Source organism: Pezoporus wallicus, unplaced genomic scaffold (genome assembly GCF_028554395.1).
Source record: "Pezoporus wallicus isolate ANWC-B61680 ecotype Strahan unplaced genomic scaffold, APGP_CSIRO_Pwel_v1 contig_13954, whole genome shotgun sequence".
Taxonomy (NCBI): domain Eukaryota; kingdom Metazoa; phylum Chordata; class Aves; order Psittaciformes; family Psittacidae; genus Pezoporus; species Pezoporus wallicus.
Window position 1 is genome coordinate 720,755 of NW_026638000.1, and position 16,475 is coordinate 737,229.

Here is a 16,475-nt window from a genome sequence, read left to right on the forward strand (position 1 = left end):
CTCCCTCTGGTACTGGATTCCTCTCGCCACTGTGGCCCACTTGCCTGGGTGACGTGTGTGTGTGTGTGTGTGTGCCTTGCAGGGATACCTTCCCTCATGGCTGACAGCAGTCGCCTCTAGGGGCTGAGGGCTTGTGTCCCCCTCCCAGTCGCCTCGCCAAGGAGCCTTTCCCTAGCAAGGGATCCCAGCACCTTGGCTTCCCTCCCCTTTAACTCCTGACTCCCGGCCCCGTTGGCCCAGCAGGAGGAGAGAGAGGTGCCTGTGGGTCGGGTGCACCACCCATCGCTGGGGGCTGAGCAGCTGCAGTGCCTGTCACTCGGCTTTGAGGAGCCACGCTGTTTGTCACTGGGGCTGGAGCAGCTGCAGCTCCTGTTGCCAGAGTTGGAGTAGCTGCAGCGGGAACTGCAGTAGCTGCAGTGCCTGCCGCTGGGCTCGGAGTAGTTGCAATGCCTGTCAGGGGGGTTGCAGTACCCACAGTGCCTGTGGCAGTGGTTTTAGTAGCCACAGTGCCTGTTGTGGGGTTTGCAGTAGCTGCAGTGCCTCTCGCAGGGGTTGCAGTGGCTGCAGTGCCTCTCGCAGGGGCTGGAGCGGCTGCAGTGCCTCTCGCAGGGGTTGCAGCGACTGCAGTGCCTCTCGCAGGGGTTGCAGTGGCTGCAGTGCCTCTCGCAGGGGTTGCAGTGGCTGCAGTGCCTCTCGCAGGGGTTGCAGTGGCTGCAGTGCCTCTCGCAGGGGTTGCAGTGGCTGCAGTGCCTCTCGCAGGGGCTGGAGTGGCTGCAGTGCCTCTCACAGGGGTTGCAGCGGCTGCAGTGCCTCTCGCAGGGGTTGCAGTGACTGCAGTGCCTGTTGCAGGGGTTGCGGTAGCCGCAGTGCCTCTCGCAGGGGCTGGAGTGGCTGCAGTGCCTCTCGCAGGGGTTGGGGTAGCTGCAGTGCCTCTCGCAGGGGTTGCAGTGGCTGCAGTGCCTCTCGCAGGGGCTGGAGTGGCTGCAGTGCCTCTCGCAGGGGTTGCAGTGACTGCAGTGCCTGTTGCAGGGGTTGTGGTAGCCGCAGTGCCTCTCGCAGGGGTTGCAGTGGCTGCAGTGCCTCTCACAGGGGTTGCAGTGGCAGCAGTGCCTCTCGCAGGGGTTGCAGTGGCTGCAGTGCCTCTCGCAGGGGTTGGGGTAGCTGCAGTGCCTCTCGCAGGGGTTGCAGTGGCTGCAGTGCCTCTCGCAGGGGTTGCAGCGACTGCAGTGCCTCTCGCAGGGGTTGGGGTAGCTGCAGTGCCTCTCGCAGGGGTTGGGGTAGCTGCAGTGCCTCTCGCAGGGGTTGCAGTGGCTGCAGTGCCTCTCGCAGGGGCTGGAGTGGCTGCAGTGCCTCTCGCAGGGGTTGCAGTGACTGCAGTGCCTGTTGCAGGGGTTGTGGTAGCCGCAGTGCCTCTCGCAGGGGTTGCAGTGGCTGCAGTGCCTCTCGCAGGGGTTGCAGTGGCAGCAGTGCCTCTCGCAGGGGTTGGGGTAGCCGCAGTGCCTCTCACAGGGGTTGCAGTGGCTGCAGTGCCTCTCGCAGGGGTTGCAGTGGCAGCAGTGCCTCTCGCAGGGGTTGGGGTAGCTGCAGTGCCTCTCGCAGGGGTTGCAGTGGCTGCAGTGCCTCTCGCAGGGGTTGGGGTAGCTGCAGTGCCTCTCGCAGGGGTTGCAGTGGCTGCAGTGCCTCTCGCAGGGGTTGGGGTAGCTGCAGTGCCTCTCGCAGGGGTTGCAGTGGCTGCAGTGCCTCTCGCAGGGGTTGGGGTAGCTGCAGTGCCTCTCGCAGGGGTTGCAGTGGCTGCAGTGCCTCTCGCAGGGGCTGGAGTGGCTGCAGTGCCTCTCGCAGGGGTTGCAGTGGCAGCAGTGCCTCTCGCAGGGGTTGGGGTAGCTGCAGTGCCTCTCGCAGGGGTTGCAGTGGCTGCAGTGCCTCTCGCAGGGGTTGCAGTGACTGCAGTGCCTCTCGCAGGGGTTGGGGTAGCCGCAGTGCCTCTCACAGGGGTTGCAGTGGCTGCAGTGCCTCTCGCAGGGGTTGCAGTGGCTGCAGTGCCTCTCGCAGGGGTTGCAGCGGCAGCAGTGCCTCTCGCAGGGGTTGGGGTAGCTGCAGTGCCTCTCGCAGGGGTTGCAATAGCTGCAAATCGCTGCTTAAGCCTGAACAAGATCTGAACCAAGTTCATGAAGGCGCTGGCCGCCAGCACGAGGACCAAGCTGGTGCCAGCACCCCAGGGACGCCGCCGCGTTCCAAATTCTCCTTCCCTGCTGTGATCGGCCCGGTGGGGCCGGGGCAGAGGCGGGATGCGGTGCCCCCGGGCCGGCTCCCCGAGAGCAGCGCAGCTCGTCACAGCTCCCAACAGATGGCTCCCGAAGTGAGGTCCATGGGGGACGGCACCGACAGCAGCGCCGCGCACACGGCCCAGGTCAGCTCCTCCAGCGCCGCCTCCATCACGCCATAAACCAGCACCACGAAGTACACCAGGATGAGGACCCTGCCGCAGGGCCCCGAGGACAGGAACAGCGCCAGCGGGAACACGTACAGCAGGTGGGGCGCGGCGTGCCGCCACGCCAGCAGCCAGCGCAGCAGCCCCGACAGCGACTGCAGCAGCATCCCGAGCAGCGGCGGCCGCCCTAGCGCAGCCACAGCACAGAAGGAGCTCGTGTGGACGCGCTGCGGGCGGATCTGTCGTTATCTCAACCCTGCGGGCCCCGCGCTGGGCGCCAGGAAGGACTGCCGTGGGTTAAACCCGGCTGGCAGCTGAGCGCCAGGAAGGACTGCCGTGGGTTAAACCCGGCTGGCAGCTGAGCGCCAGGAAGGACTGCCGTGGGTTAAACCCGGCTGGCAGCTGGGCACCAGGAAGGACTGCCGTGGGTTAAACCTGGCTGGCAGCTGGGCACCAGGATGGACTGCCGTGGGTTAAACCCGGCTGGCAGCTGAGCGCCAGGAAGGACTGCCGTGGGTTAAACCCGGCTGGCAGCTGAGCGCCAGGAAGGACTGCCGTGGGTTAAACCCGGCTGGCAGCTGAGCACCAGGCTTCCCCCCCCCCCCCCCCCCCGTGGGACGGGGAGAGCTGGAAAAGGTGAAACCCCTGGGTTGAGATAAGAACAGTTTAATGGGTGAAATAAAGTGAATATAATAATAATAACAGCAACAAGAAGGGGAAAGAGAGGAGTAAAACCCAATAAACCAAATAAACACAAGTGATGCCCAATGCAATTGCTCAGCACCCGCTGAGTGATACCCAGCCCGACCCGAGCAGCGATCTGGGCCTTCCGGTTAACTCCCCCCAGTTTCTATACTGGGCATGACGTGCCATGGGATGGAATACCTCTTTGGCTAGTTCGGGTCAGGTATCCTGTCCCTGCTTCCTCCCGCCTTCCCGTGCCCCTCCTCATTGGCAAGCATGGGACTGGAAAGTCCTTGATTTAGAGTAAACACAACTCAGAACACTGAACCATCGGTGTTTTATCAGCACTGCTCCCAGAATGAAGCCAAAACACAGCACTGCACCAGCTCCTGGGGGGGATTAACTCTATCCCAGCCCAACCCAGAACCTTTACAACTGCATGCAAATATTCCCTTTGCTTGTAGCGTCCTTTGACTTTGTGTGAATGCAAACTAGAGATCTTGAAACCTCAGTGATCATGGCACAGCAGCACAAAGTGACTCATTGCCACACCGTGGTCCCTGTCAGCGAGCTTCAGTGCAGCACATCTGTCACCCCGTTTTCCAGACAGGGAAAGGCTCCGTGGGAAATGGGTGGAAGAGCTGAGCACTGAGTGCTGTCGCTCCCAGTACCTGCGTGCTCACAGCCACATACTGCCTGGTCTGCTCATCCCCCCTTAGATATTCACAGGTGCTCCCACCATCTTCTATTGAAAAGAACTAGACATGTAACTGGCTTTCCCACCCAATGTTTCTCAAGGAACCCTGGCAGGATAATCTGGTCAATACCTGGCACGCACAAAGCAATTATGATGTTCACACAATCCCAGCCTGGTTTCTGTTGGAAGGGACCTCAAAGCTCCCCCAGCTCCAACCCCTGCCACGGGCAGGGACCCCTTCCACTAGAGCAGCTTGCTCCAAGCCCCTGTGTCCAACCTGGCTTTGAGCACTGCCAGGGATGGGGCAGCCACAGCTTCTCTGAGCACCCTGTGCCAGCGCCTCAGCACCCTCACAGGGAAGAGCTTCTGCCTAAGAGCTCATCTCAGTCTCCCCTCGGGCAGGTTAAAGCCATTCCCCTTGGCCTGTCCCTACATCCCTTGTCCCAAGCCCCTCTCCAGCTTTCCTGCAGCCCCTTCAGGCACTGGAGCTGCTCTCAGGTCTCCCCTTCAGGAGCCTTCTCTTCTCCAGGCTGCCCCAGCCCAGCTCTCTCAGCCTGGCTCCAGAGCAGAGCTGCTCCAGCCCTCGCAGCAGCTCCGTGGCCTCCTCTGGCCTCGCTCCAGCAGCTCCACGTCCCTCTTGTGCTGTTGCCTCAATAATAAAAGGTTGAGATTAATCATTTTATCTTGCCAAGGACAAGACAAGCTGTCTCATCAGTCACTGTGGGTACTGACTGCTATGGACCCAACACTCGGATGGCCTCCTGACTCTGAACCTCCAATTCTCCAGGGTGACAGAGGCTGTGCTCTGATTTCCTCTGTTTCAACACAAACATCACCACATTAACTATATTTAGGGAATGTTTATTCCTGCTGATATGAAAATCTGAGCCTGAGCTTTTGAGGCAGGGAACAGTCTGTGCTTTGGATGGTTACATTAGGTTTCCACTATGCCTTCAAGCTCCTCATTAACTTTCTGTGTCAATATTTCTTTTCAGGTAGACTAAGAGATATCACCTACAGGAATGAGCCCCGTATCTACAAAAAGCCAACCCTGTGGGACTTTTTGATGTAACTTTGAAACCTTATCCTGTGGTGTGGTTCCTCATTGGAAAACACCTTTGGATTTAGTGGTATCCAAAAGGAATGCAGATGGTGGGCGCTGAGACCATTCCATCATGCAAACCAGAGTGCACATGGAAACTAGGAAGAGATTTGCTTTAAAAGCACTGTCCTCGTCCAAACTGGACACATTCTAACCGTAAACCATGGTTAGATTTCATTTGTGATGGAGCAGCTCGAACAGTAATCCAGTGTCACGTGAATCAAGTCAATATTTGACTATAGACTTAATTAAAATGCACAATGTAGAAAACTCCTCGGAGTGTGATGGGAATCGGTGCAGGTCAGCACATCTTCAGGCACTTCAGCTGTCAACAAAGTTCTCCCTCTGGGCATCCCCTGACTCCCTGAAGTTGGTACCGTGGCCGACATTGACTCAGTGGCACCAGAACCAGGCCTCTTGAGTGCAATGTGGTTTTTAATTAAACCCCATTAAGACAAAGCTTGTTTCAGATTTACACCCAGTCAAATACGGTATGTGCCATCTGGAGTTCATTTACACTGTCCTTCACCCACGGTAGGTGCCAGGGGACACATCCATTATGCAACTAAGGGTCATGCAAGACAAACCAGAGCAGTCAGCACAACGAGAAGTCTTTTTGGTATTAAAAGACCAAGTTCAATCAATAACATCAATAATGATTTTCAAAGGGTGGAAAGAGGGACCTGGACAGGCTGGAGAGGTGGGACCGTGTGAACCTCACGGGGTTCAACCAGGCCAAGGGCAAAGTCCTGCCCCAGGTCAGGGCAACACCAGCACAAAGACAGGCTGGGGGAGACTGGATGGAGCAGCCTGAGGAGGAGGACTGGGGGTGCTGATTGGTGAGAGGGACGTGGAGCTGTTGGAGCAAGGCCAGAGGAGGCCATGGAGATGCTGCGAGGGCTGGAGCAGCTCTGCTCTGGAGCCAGGCTGAGAGAGCTGGGCTGGGGCAGCCTGGACAAGAGAAGGCTCCTGAAGGGGAGACCTGAGAGCAGCTCCAGTGCCTGAAGGGGCTGCAGGAAAGCTGGAGAGGGGCTTGGGACAAGGGATGTAGGGACAGGCCAAGGGGAATGGCTTTAACCTGCCCGAGGGGAGACTGAGATGAGCTCTTAGGCAGAAGCTCTTCCCTATGAGGGTGCTGAGGCGCTGGCACAGGGTGCCCAGAGAAGCTGTGGCTGCCCCATCCCTGGCAGTGCTCAAGGCCAGGTTGGACACAGGGGCTTGGAGCAAGCTGCTCTAGTGGAAGGGGTCCCTGCCCGTGGCAGGGGTTGGAGCTGGAGGAACTTTAAGGTCCCTTCCAACAGAAACCAGGCTGGGGTTCTATGAAATGGAGGACCCAGGACTGCCCCAGATTAATGTCCAGTCAGAGCTGCATCTCCCACCCCAGCAGCCTCCCACCACCACCAGTTCACTCCACAGTAAATGCCAAGCTACTTCCAATGGAATGAACTCTGACTGTGCACTATGACAACAGCAGCCTCGTACAATACCCAGCACCACTTGGGCAGCAGCTCTCCAGACCATGTGCACGTTGCAGTCCTGGCACATCTCACCCCAGTGATGGGAAGGCTCAGAGGGCATCAGCCCCCTTGGGAACCCGCAGCCAGGCCCATGAGCAGCCAGGCCAGTGCTCTGAAATAGCACCTCAGCCTGGAGCCAGCCACAGGGACCACAACAACCCAGAACCATTGCTTGAAAGGACAGCAAGCACATTCTGCATCTTAAACTGACTCCTTATTTCATCTGAGCTCCGTGCAAAATAAGGTCCCCATTTGCATGTGACCTTTTCACAGTCAAATGACCATGGCAGCAGTGAATGGCTCGAAAAGCAGCACAAGGTACCTGTTGGGCTTAGAGGCACACCGTGCTCCACACCATGCTGCTTCCTGTGTGCTTGAAACAGACCTCCTCAGACACTTCTCAAGCCTTTCTGACCTCTGTCTCCTCAGACACTGCCTCTGTTTCTGTGCAGTACAGAAGGCAGGGTCACGCTGGAGGATGCAGGAAGCCACAGATGACATTTATTGAACCTGCATCTTGATTCTGCCTCGTCGGAATAATAACTCCCTGATCCCGTGTTCCTGGAGATAGCAGTCTGGGGCTTTGCATGGAATGAGGAGGCTGTGAAACCCCCCAGGGATGTCACCCGTCATTGGAATGATTGCTACAGAACTGCACTGAGGTCTTTGGGGGTTTGGGTGCATCTGACTGCAGAGCACTTGGCTGTAACTGCCAAAGGAGAATCAGGGAGTTACATCCAGAGGGGAGGTGACTGGCAGAGACTGGTTCATATTTTGCCACCGATAAAGCCAACACCTGATGCTCTAGGGACAAGGAAGCTCCCCATTGCCTTTGCATGCAGGTAAATGCAGCTGTGGTCAGAGATAGGATCTCAGGAATGATTGACTTTGGAAGTCTGAAGCACTGACTACTGTTTGGCTGCTTTCACCATACCATGCATTAGTACAAATGCTGTTATATGTGTCTTCAAATGCTCCATGCTGTCAGAGCCTCACAACCAGTGAGGATGAGTGTGCCAAATCCCACAGCCCAGCCAACTGGTTTGGGGAACACTTTTAGAACCTTCTTTTTCTGTGGTTTTCTCTCTGCTGGCGATTGCACATGAAGAGCTGCACTGCAGAAGGTGGCAAACTTAGAAGACACATAGTGTAATGGGAGGTGTTTAAAAAGAACATTATTTCAAGGCCTTCACTGGCTAACATTCATGTGCTGACACAGTTGTGAATCTGAGCCATGCACAGTAGAGGTAACATTGCAGAGATGCATTTGTGGGGGGATAAAGAAAGGAAAGTGAAGCCCATTTTTATCCTTTGACAGCACACTTGGGAACTCTGAAGCCTCAGCACGTGGGAGGTGTTGACAGCCCTCACTTGCACAGCGTGCAGTAAGGGAGGATTTAGAGGCACAGAGCTCCACAGAGACACTCGAGACTGGTTCTCCTCCAGACTTCCAATGGGCCCTGAGCACATTCTAACATGGGCTGCTATTTTTTCACTGGGGCTCAAGAGACAAATGCAGCTTCCTCTGGTCAAGGTGCTCTTGTACCTTGCTCTCGCACCAGTGTCATCTGCCCTTTAATTCACCACGACAGACCCTAAACTGCTACCAGCTGCTAATCCAGGTGAAGGGCAAGCAGTCACTACTCAGGAAGCTGACAGGAGCCAATGCAAACCAGACCCAGTCCACTGCAAAAGTAAAGTATTAAGACAGTCCCCCCCATACTCTACATTTTGGAGCATATTTAAGCCCCTGCCATGCACTTGAACACCCAGAGCAGGACAGGATAGGTGGTAGCTAAAGGATGCTCCGTGTCAGCTGCCAGCCCGCACTGACAGCACTCAGTGTCTCCTGCCAGTAAGTTATTATTTTATGCTATACACATTTCTCTGGCAGCATCATGGTGTGAGAAACAGCAGAGAGTGTACTCGTTCCCTAATTCCTGTCTGCGTTTGAAGCAGTGTCAGGAGAGGTGCAGCCACATTAACCAAAGGGAAATGAATCCTGGTGACAGAACTGCCACTTCCAACCACCGAGGCAGCGAGCAGCTGGGGAAATGGGCTCTGTTCTGATCTAACAGGTTAAGCAGCACTGCGTGTTCTGCACACACACACTGTGCACTGGAGTGCAGCAAACAGGAAATGTCCAAATCAGTTACTCGGTGGGCACAGAAACCAGATTATTCATCACAGTAATTCAGCATAACTCGTATTACACAAACACCAACACCTACAGCTGCAGAGATCTGTCAGCAACTCAGCCCCTGACATTTAACTCCATCACACATGACAGGACTATGAAGATCCTGATGAATAAATGGAGCAGGAATTGCAGCCCACGTACCCAAGGAAAGGCAGAGCCATTCCCTTCCCCGGGCTCCTGCACCCTAAACCAAAGCTGCTGCACAGCAGAGCTATTTGGCTATTAACCACGCCAAAGAGGAGCTGGGGGCTGGGGGAGAAACCCAAACAGAGAATGCAAATCAGGGCAGTTGGAAATGGATTATACAAAGCCCTTGGGCAGCAGACGATACATGTGTAACATGCAGATATATAACACACATCATGTACATATTTAGAGACGCACAGACACACGCAGGACTAACCTCAGAGGCAGGCTCCAGCGTGACGCACACTGCTTGTCTGCACTGCCTGAGCACAGCAGCATTCCTCGGGTGCGGGGCACTTCATTGCAAACCTGGGGGCTGCTCCTAGCGCGCAGAGCTAGAAGGATTTTTACTGTTCCTGCTGCGGAAGGCTACCGGATCATCACAATCCATCCCCGCTGCACGAGATCGTGTTCTCCATGCCCGTCCTCTGACGAGTGGAGCCGGATGAGAAACGGGTCCTCGGTCCAGGGAAGGATGAGGGCAGAGGCGGAAAAGGGGATGCAATGAAGGAAAGCTGGAGCAGAGCAAGCGGCGCTCACCACGGAGCCCCGCGGGAGCCCGCAGAGCGGCCCGAGCGAGGGGAGGCTGCGCCCGCCGGCGGCTGCTGGGTGAGCGCCGGTGCCTGCGGGCAGGATGAGCTCACGGCGCGGGGCGGCAGCCGCCCCTCAGCCATTGCAGTGCCGCTGCAGCGAGTGCGGGCGGCCCCGCAGCCACAGCCCGGCCCCCCCGCGCCGCAAGTCAAGCGTGCGGGGCCATGGCAGCGCCCCGCCAGCGCAGGCTCAGCTCCAGCACCCGCGGCCGGCTCCGCTCCGGAGCCCAGGGCTGGCGGCCAGCGCAGGCCGAGATGAGCCCAGCTCCTCCCGAAGCAGCGGCTGCGTTACCGAAACGGGCAGAGAGCATCGGGGGACGCTCGGATTTACAGCCAGCTTTCCACTGGCTCCTAGCGAAGGAGATGGGACCAGCCTGTAGGATCACAGAATCCCAGCCTGGTTTGGGCTGGAAGGGACCTCAAATCTCCTCCAGCTCCAACCCCTGCCACGGGCAGGGACCCCTTCCACTGGAGCAGCTTGCTCCAAGCCCCTGTGTCCAACCTGGCCTTGAACACTGCCAGGGATGGGGCAGCCACAGCTTCTCTGGGCACCCTGTGCCAGCGCCTCCGCACCCTCACAGGGAAGAGCTTCTGCCTAAGAGCTCATCTCAGTCTCCCCTCGGGCAGGTTAAAGCCATTGCCCTTGGCCTGTCCCTACATCCCTTGTCCCAAGCCCCTCTCCAGCTTTCCTGCAGCCCCTTCAGGCACTGGAGCTGCTCTCAGGTCTCCCCTTCAGGAGCCTTCTCTTCTCCAGGCTGCCCCAGCCCAGCTCTCTCAGCCTGGCTCCAGAGCAGAGCTGCTCCAGCCCTTGCAGCAGCTCCATGGCCTGCTCTGGCCTCACTCCAATGGGTCCATATTTTATAGAATCCTTACATATGTAAGTGCAGACCCTGGCACTGGAGCTTCCCAGGAATGTCATTACTGGATAACCCCATACTCTGGAATTACATAGGAGTGGGAATACGGTGGAAAAAAGGCAGGTGTCTTTACAAACTCCTGTATGGTATGACTGGAGATGAAAGCATGTATTTAACCCCAGCTTGCTGTGTCTCGCTAGTTTTGTAGCTGAAAATTACTCAATATTCCTATTTACCACACTGACAATTCCCCTTGCCATCAGAACCGAGTAACAAATCCAGGTAAAATGAACTTAGTTGGTTACAAGCTACGTGTATCAGCCCCAGAGTGCAAAATTATCTACAGGTAAAGAGGATCTGGGGCCTGTTTATTGGTTTTTTGTGTCTTCCAGACAGCTGGAGCCAAAAGGGGCAGCTCGAGATAGGGGCCTCCAGAGAGGGACCCTGACAAAGAAACCCCTGGGCAGTTATTCCCCTAGGATCCATGCACCCACCGCTCATACACCTTTTATTCCAAGGGTGATCTTTGGTCTGGGGTCTTCTGACACCTTCATGGGCTCTTTCTTCACCTCCATACAGGCCAGTAATTGTTCTTATTGAGTGGCAGCTTCTGCCAAGCGTTGTGGCCCCCTTTATCTTCTGGTTTGTGCTTCTTGTTCCCCCGCTCATCGGCAGAGCCCAGGCACCAAAACCTCCTGACCTTGGCTAAACACAGCTCAGGAACAGCCAAACCATCCCTGTGCTATCGACGTTCTTCCCACCCTAAGACAAAGCAGAGCAGGTACCAGCTGTGGAGCATCACTGCCAAAACACCCGCTCTGTTCCAGCCCAAAGCACATCGAGGTGAGAGCCACAGCTCATGGGCTGGGGTTCAGCAGATCAGCTGCTGCTGCTGGGCAAGGGGAGCTGAGCAAACACACACTGGAACGCACAGCACTGGTACATAAGGCACTGGCACACGCGGCACTGACACACACCGCACTGGCACACGCGGCACTGACACACACAGCACTGGTACATAAGGCACTGGCACATGCGGCACTGACACACACAGCACTGACACACACACAGCACTGGTACGTAAGGCACTGGCACACACAACACTGACACACACAGCACTGTAACTCTAAGTGACTCATTCCATGGACCACCTTAAACAATACCCCAGTACCTGGAACTTTCCATTTAAATCCCTGGCTTTCCCGAAGTCCAAAGCCCGCAGCTCTGTGCACACCTCGATGCAAAGCCCAGAAACGTGCGTGACTTCTAACCCTGTTCCTGGGAACCTGCTCCTCTTGCTGTAGTTACCAGCTCCGGGCGTTCATGTGCCCTGTGCCCTCTGACAGAGGTGCACGTGGTGGCGCTTGGAGGGAACCATGAGGACAAGGTTTCTATGTACTTCATAGGAAGCCCCAGCAAGACAAATCTGACAGCATGGCTCCTGAGAGGAGGCTGCCAGGACAGGATCTGTGGGGTTGCAATCAAAGCCACAGACTCAAACTTTGCCTTATTCCTGCTCACCCGCACTGCGGACGCGGGCTCCAGGGATGCTTTCTCCTAAGCCCCGGCCCTGGCTGCTTATCAGAAACTTCCTGCCCCTGGGGCACCCCACTGCAAGCAGTTGGTCTGCAGAGCCACTGCAGGGTCAGCGCCTCAACCTGCACGCACAGGGACCCTGGGGCAAAGGGGGGCTGCCCCCTCCAGAAGCGGCTCCAGCTCGGACAACCCCTCAGCATTTCCCTTGCTCCTGCGCACACCAACGCTTTAGAATCAGGTCCTCCGGCAGCATCACTGAGTCACGGAGTCCTTTGGGTTGAAGCCCCTCCGGTGCCGCTGCCCCAGAGCTGGACCAGGGCTGCAGGGGGGTCTCACACAGCGCAGCAGAGGGGCAGGATCCCTCCCTGAGCTGCTGCTCCCGCTGGGGCTCACTGAGTGCAGTGACCAGACCACACCGAGCCCAGCTGGTTCCCGGAGCCCCGTCCCTCAGCCCCAGGGCTGGCTGCGGTCCCACCGAGCTGCGCAAACAATCGCTGTAGAACCGCTGGAGGAACAGGACTGTTTTCTGTCTCTGGAGCTGAATCCCAGTGTTTTGTGGCAGTCTGTGTGTAGAACAAGGCACACTGACAGCAGTGTTGTAAGTGACACAAAGCAAGAGCCCATCGGTGCTTTACATCACCCCCACAAAGGCAAGCTGGCAAGAGCAGGGAACCAGCATCCTTCTGGCAGTTTCCATGCCCCGAGCTGCACCCACTGCAGGGTGCACTCCTCCAGAGCACTCCACTGCTCACTGCTTGATCATGCAGAGCTAAGGTGTTAATGAACTTTAGAACCTGAGCACAGCAAGTAAATGAGAGCTGAAAACATCTTTATGCTGCACTTTCCTGATCACACTGGAAGTGCTCAGCACTCCCAATTTAGAGGCTGAGAAGCAGAGCACAAGAAGTCCGGGTTTGTTCTGAACATCCCGGCGTCAGCCCTTTCCAGTGTACCTGCAGCACGGAGCAGCAGGTCAGCCAGGTGACTGCACAGGAACTGGCACAAATCTTCCCTCAGCCTCTTCCTCGGGGCTTGCCGGCGGTAGCTGTGAAAGGCCCTGTACAAGCACACAGCCAAGCCCTGCGCTGCGGCAGTCACACCAGAAGCAGCTTGGTTCTCCCTTTACTCTCCAAATGGAACAAACTGAAACCTTCTCAGTCAAGAAGTGAGCTGTGGAGGGCCAGGGAACTGAGCGATGCTTCGATAGCCAGGGACAGTGCTCTGCTGAAGAACGTGCCAGGGACAGGAGCGGCAGATGGCCACATGTGCCCCAGGTGCTGAGCTGCAAGGGGCTGCTCCCCACCTCATCCTCTGGAGTGGGATAAGGACACCCCGGGGGTACCACCAGCTAAAAGATGCCCTGAGGACACTTCCTCCTTCACTTACCTGCCAGGTAAGCGCCAATCTGTGTTTCTAATGTCAAACCTGGTTCTACGAGCATCTTTTACAACTGAGAGAATGCTGTTTCTGAGTCCTACTGGTAGAGTATCTGTTTGAACATCTAACATCAATGAAGTCCTACTTAGAGTGAGTCCCATTTCCTGTTCCTGCCCAGGCTGCAAAGCCAGCTGATGGCTCTGTGAGGAATGAGCAATACTAATGACCAGATTTATGTCACTGGGCCATCAGAAACTGCTGTGAGAAAGAGCTAACATGTACAAAGGAGATGACAACATGCAAGAAATAGTGATGCGTGCCCATAAATTGAAGAAATGAAATCTCACCAAAAAGTAACAAGACTGCCCAGATAAAAGACTGGGGCTCTTCTGCACCCAAGTCCTGGGTTTATTTCACCTGTAAGAGGATCTTTGTCCCCCACTCCTCTCTGCTTCCTTCATTACAAATAAGGTGCATGTCCCATTCCAGCCTGATCCCATCAGGTCCCTGACTCCAGGGCTGGCAGCAGCAGTGCACAGACCCAGACTCCCCACCAGCAGCTTTCAGGACTGGTGACATTGGGGTGTCGGGGAGCTGAGCTGTGGTGCAGAGCCAGGCTCTGCCTCAGGTGCGGCCATCCCAGAGGCAGCTCAGGGGCTCGGAGCAGCTCGGGCTCCCCAGCACCACCGAACCCCTTGTGCCCAGTGGTCTGATCAGTCTGAGCCCCTTCTAAGCTAATGTAAGCCAATGGCAGATTGTCCACATCAGACTCTCCCCATTTAAACCACTTCAGAAATACGCTTGCTTGAACTGGTGTGATGACCATGTGCAGACCTAACCCCTAATTCCCTTCCTTCTTCAGCCTGTATTTTAAATCAGACCCTTACCTTCCCTGTGTCAAGATTGTTACGGGTTTTACCTCTCAGCTATAAAGAAGATAAACCAATAGACTCTGTGTGTGTCTATTTGATCTCCTCAGTCAACAGCCTGAGTAAGTATGAACAGCTCAGGAACGAGTACCTGAGACCAGTGTGGGGGTTAACGAACACCAGCCCAAGAAAAGCACAGCATAAAAACACACGTTCTGGTCTGGTGTGCAGAGGCTGCAGGAAGGTTAATGACTAAGCCACTGCTGGCGCTGAAAAAACAGATGAAACCAGGCAGTGCTCAGATTTCAGCAGCTTTGAGGCCCTGTGCCTGCTGTGACAGGCCAAGGGGAATGGCTTGAACCTGCCAAAGGGGAGACTGAGCTGAACTCTTAGGCAGAAGCTCTTCCCTGTGAGGGTGCTGAGGCGCTGGCACAGGGTGCCCAGAGAAGCTGTGGCTGCCCCATCCCTGGCAGTGTTCAAGGCCAGGTTGGACACAGGGGCTTGGAGCAAGCTGCTCTAGTGGAAGGGGTCCCTGCCCGTGCAGGGGTTGGAGCTGGAGGAGCTTTAAGTTCCCTTCCAGCCCAAACCAGGCTGGGATTCTATGACTCTACAAAAGCAGTGAGCTTCATCTCCTGTGCTGTGCCGTGGTGCCACCATCCAAAGTGATGCAGGCGGAGTCTTCCAAATCAGTCCTGAGAGTGCCCTCTGGTTGCACCCATCTCACATTGTCTCCGTTACAAAGTTGGTACAGATTACTTTGACTTAGATTGATAACACACGCACAGCCATCATCAGGCAGAAGTCCCTAAAGCACATCAGAAGATCCAAATTCTCCAGGAGCAGAGCCAGGAGCACAGCTCCGAATAGGAGCAAAGGCCCAGGGATGGGCTTCACCAGGGCAGAGGGTGACTGGGAGGGGGCCTCAGGCTGGGTGTTCAGGGCCGGGGCTACCAGTGCACCCAGGGCCCCAGCAGGGTCTCTGAACACTGTATCCCAGCTCCTGAGCACAGACACTGCATGTCAGGCACTTACATGTATTTATTATAACTATCCAAGTAGTTATTTATTATAACTGCCCATAGGATCACAGAATGAACCAGGTTGCAAGAGCCCTCCAAGCCAGTCCAGCCCTTACCCCAGCACTGCCCAGGCCACCCCCAACCCATGGCACTGAGGCCTCGTCTCCACGCTGTGTGAACACTTGCAGGGACGGTGCCTGCAGCCCTGCCCTGGGCAGCCTGTTCCAATGCCTGAGCACCCTCTGGGGCAGGAATTGTTCCTCAGCTCCATCTAAACCTGCCCTGGTGCAGCTTGAGGCCGTTTCCTCTTGTCCCATCCCTTGTTCCTTGGGAGCAGAGCCCAGCCCCTCCTGGCTCCATCCTCTTGTCAGGCACTTGTAGGGAGCCATCAGGTCCCCCCTGAGCCTTCTCTTCTCCACTGAACCCCCCAGGTCCCTCAGCCCTTCCCCATCACACTTGTGCTCCAGGCCCTGCACCAGCTCCGTTGCCCTTCTCTGGCCCCCCTCCAGCACCTGAGTAATGTTTTAGCCATTAACTTCAGCTGAGCACACTGAGAGCTCACTCTGCCCTAAACCATCCCTTCCCAGCACTTCATTCACACACACACACACACACACACACACCAGTCTGTGGTGGCTGGGGTAGCAAACACTGTAAAACCATAACTGAGCATTCAGGGGTTAACATCGTGCCCTTCCCTGGTGTTTCCTTGCTGGGAAACAAAGTTTGCCCCATGTACCAAAGCTGTTCCTGTGCTCCTAAACAACGCAGTTTCCCCTCCTAGGTGGTGGAGAAAGTGATTTGAGGTCGAAACAAGCCCAGTGTGACTCACAGCCTCTGGGGCTGTGCTGGTGAGCACCCAGCCATGCCTCCCCGCCCAGCACCCTTCGCTGTGGCACTTAGGGTAAGGGAGCACTGCCAGGTATCGGTATGAGCAAAGTCCCTGCTTTAAAAGAGTTGGCCCCCAAACTGCACCTCCTCATTGCAGACCATTGCTGGAGTCCCTGAACAGCCCGTCTGGGTTAGCAGCAGCAGGTTAACGTTGCTCCGGGTTCCCTCTTACACGTCTGCCTTTGCTTCTCCCAGCACAGAAGGGCAACTGAATGACCTAAGGACCTGTAGGCAGCCTCAAACACTGGAAATCAGCTTGATATGCCCACCACAGTGGGCCTGAAATGACAATATTTTGTCTTTCTTACCTTCCCACACAGGTGCCTTATCATGAAGTGCATCCTGCAGAGGTGAAAATATGGGTCACTCCTCTCTGCTTCCCTGGACTTCATCAGGAAACCCTAACAGAGCTTGGTGTCTTCCCAGAATCCTCTTATATCCTGGTGCTGCCAGGAACCCAGAACAGAGGAAATCAGTTTGGAAACAACGTTCCCCTTGTGCTGCTGAAGCAGGCAGCAGCCC

The 16,475-nt window shown here is 56.1% G+C and overlaps 2 protein-coding genes across 35 annotated transcripts in view; one reads left to right on the top strand and one right to left on the bottom strand.

Moving 5' to 3' along the window:
• The window catches only part of JAKMIP3 (Janus kinase and microtubule interacting protein 3), a 66,182-nt gene extending 57,000 nt beyond the window's left edge, over positions 1-9,182 (bottom strand). For all 33 annotated transcript variants that reach the window (XM_057408625.1, XM_057408626.1, XM_057408623.1 and 30 more), the window contains exon 1: positions 9,032-9,182. The gene's annotated coding sequence lies outside the window, so the exon portion shown is untranslated. The remainder of the gene's footprint in view (positions 1-9,031) is intronic.
• Positions 1-16,475, top strand: part of BNIP3 (BCL2 interacting protein 3) — a 234,505-nt gene that overhangs the window by 208,180 nt on the left and 9,850 nt on the right. The gene's annotated exons all lie outside the window — the stretch shown is intronic.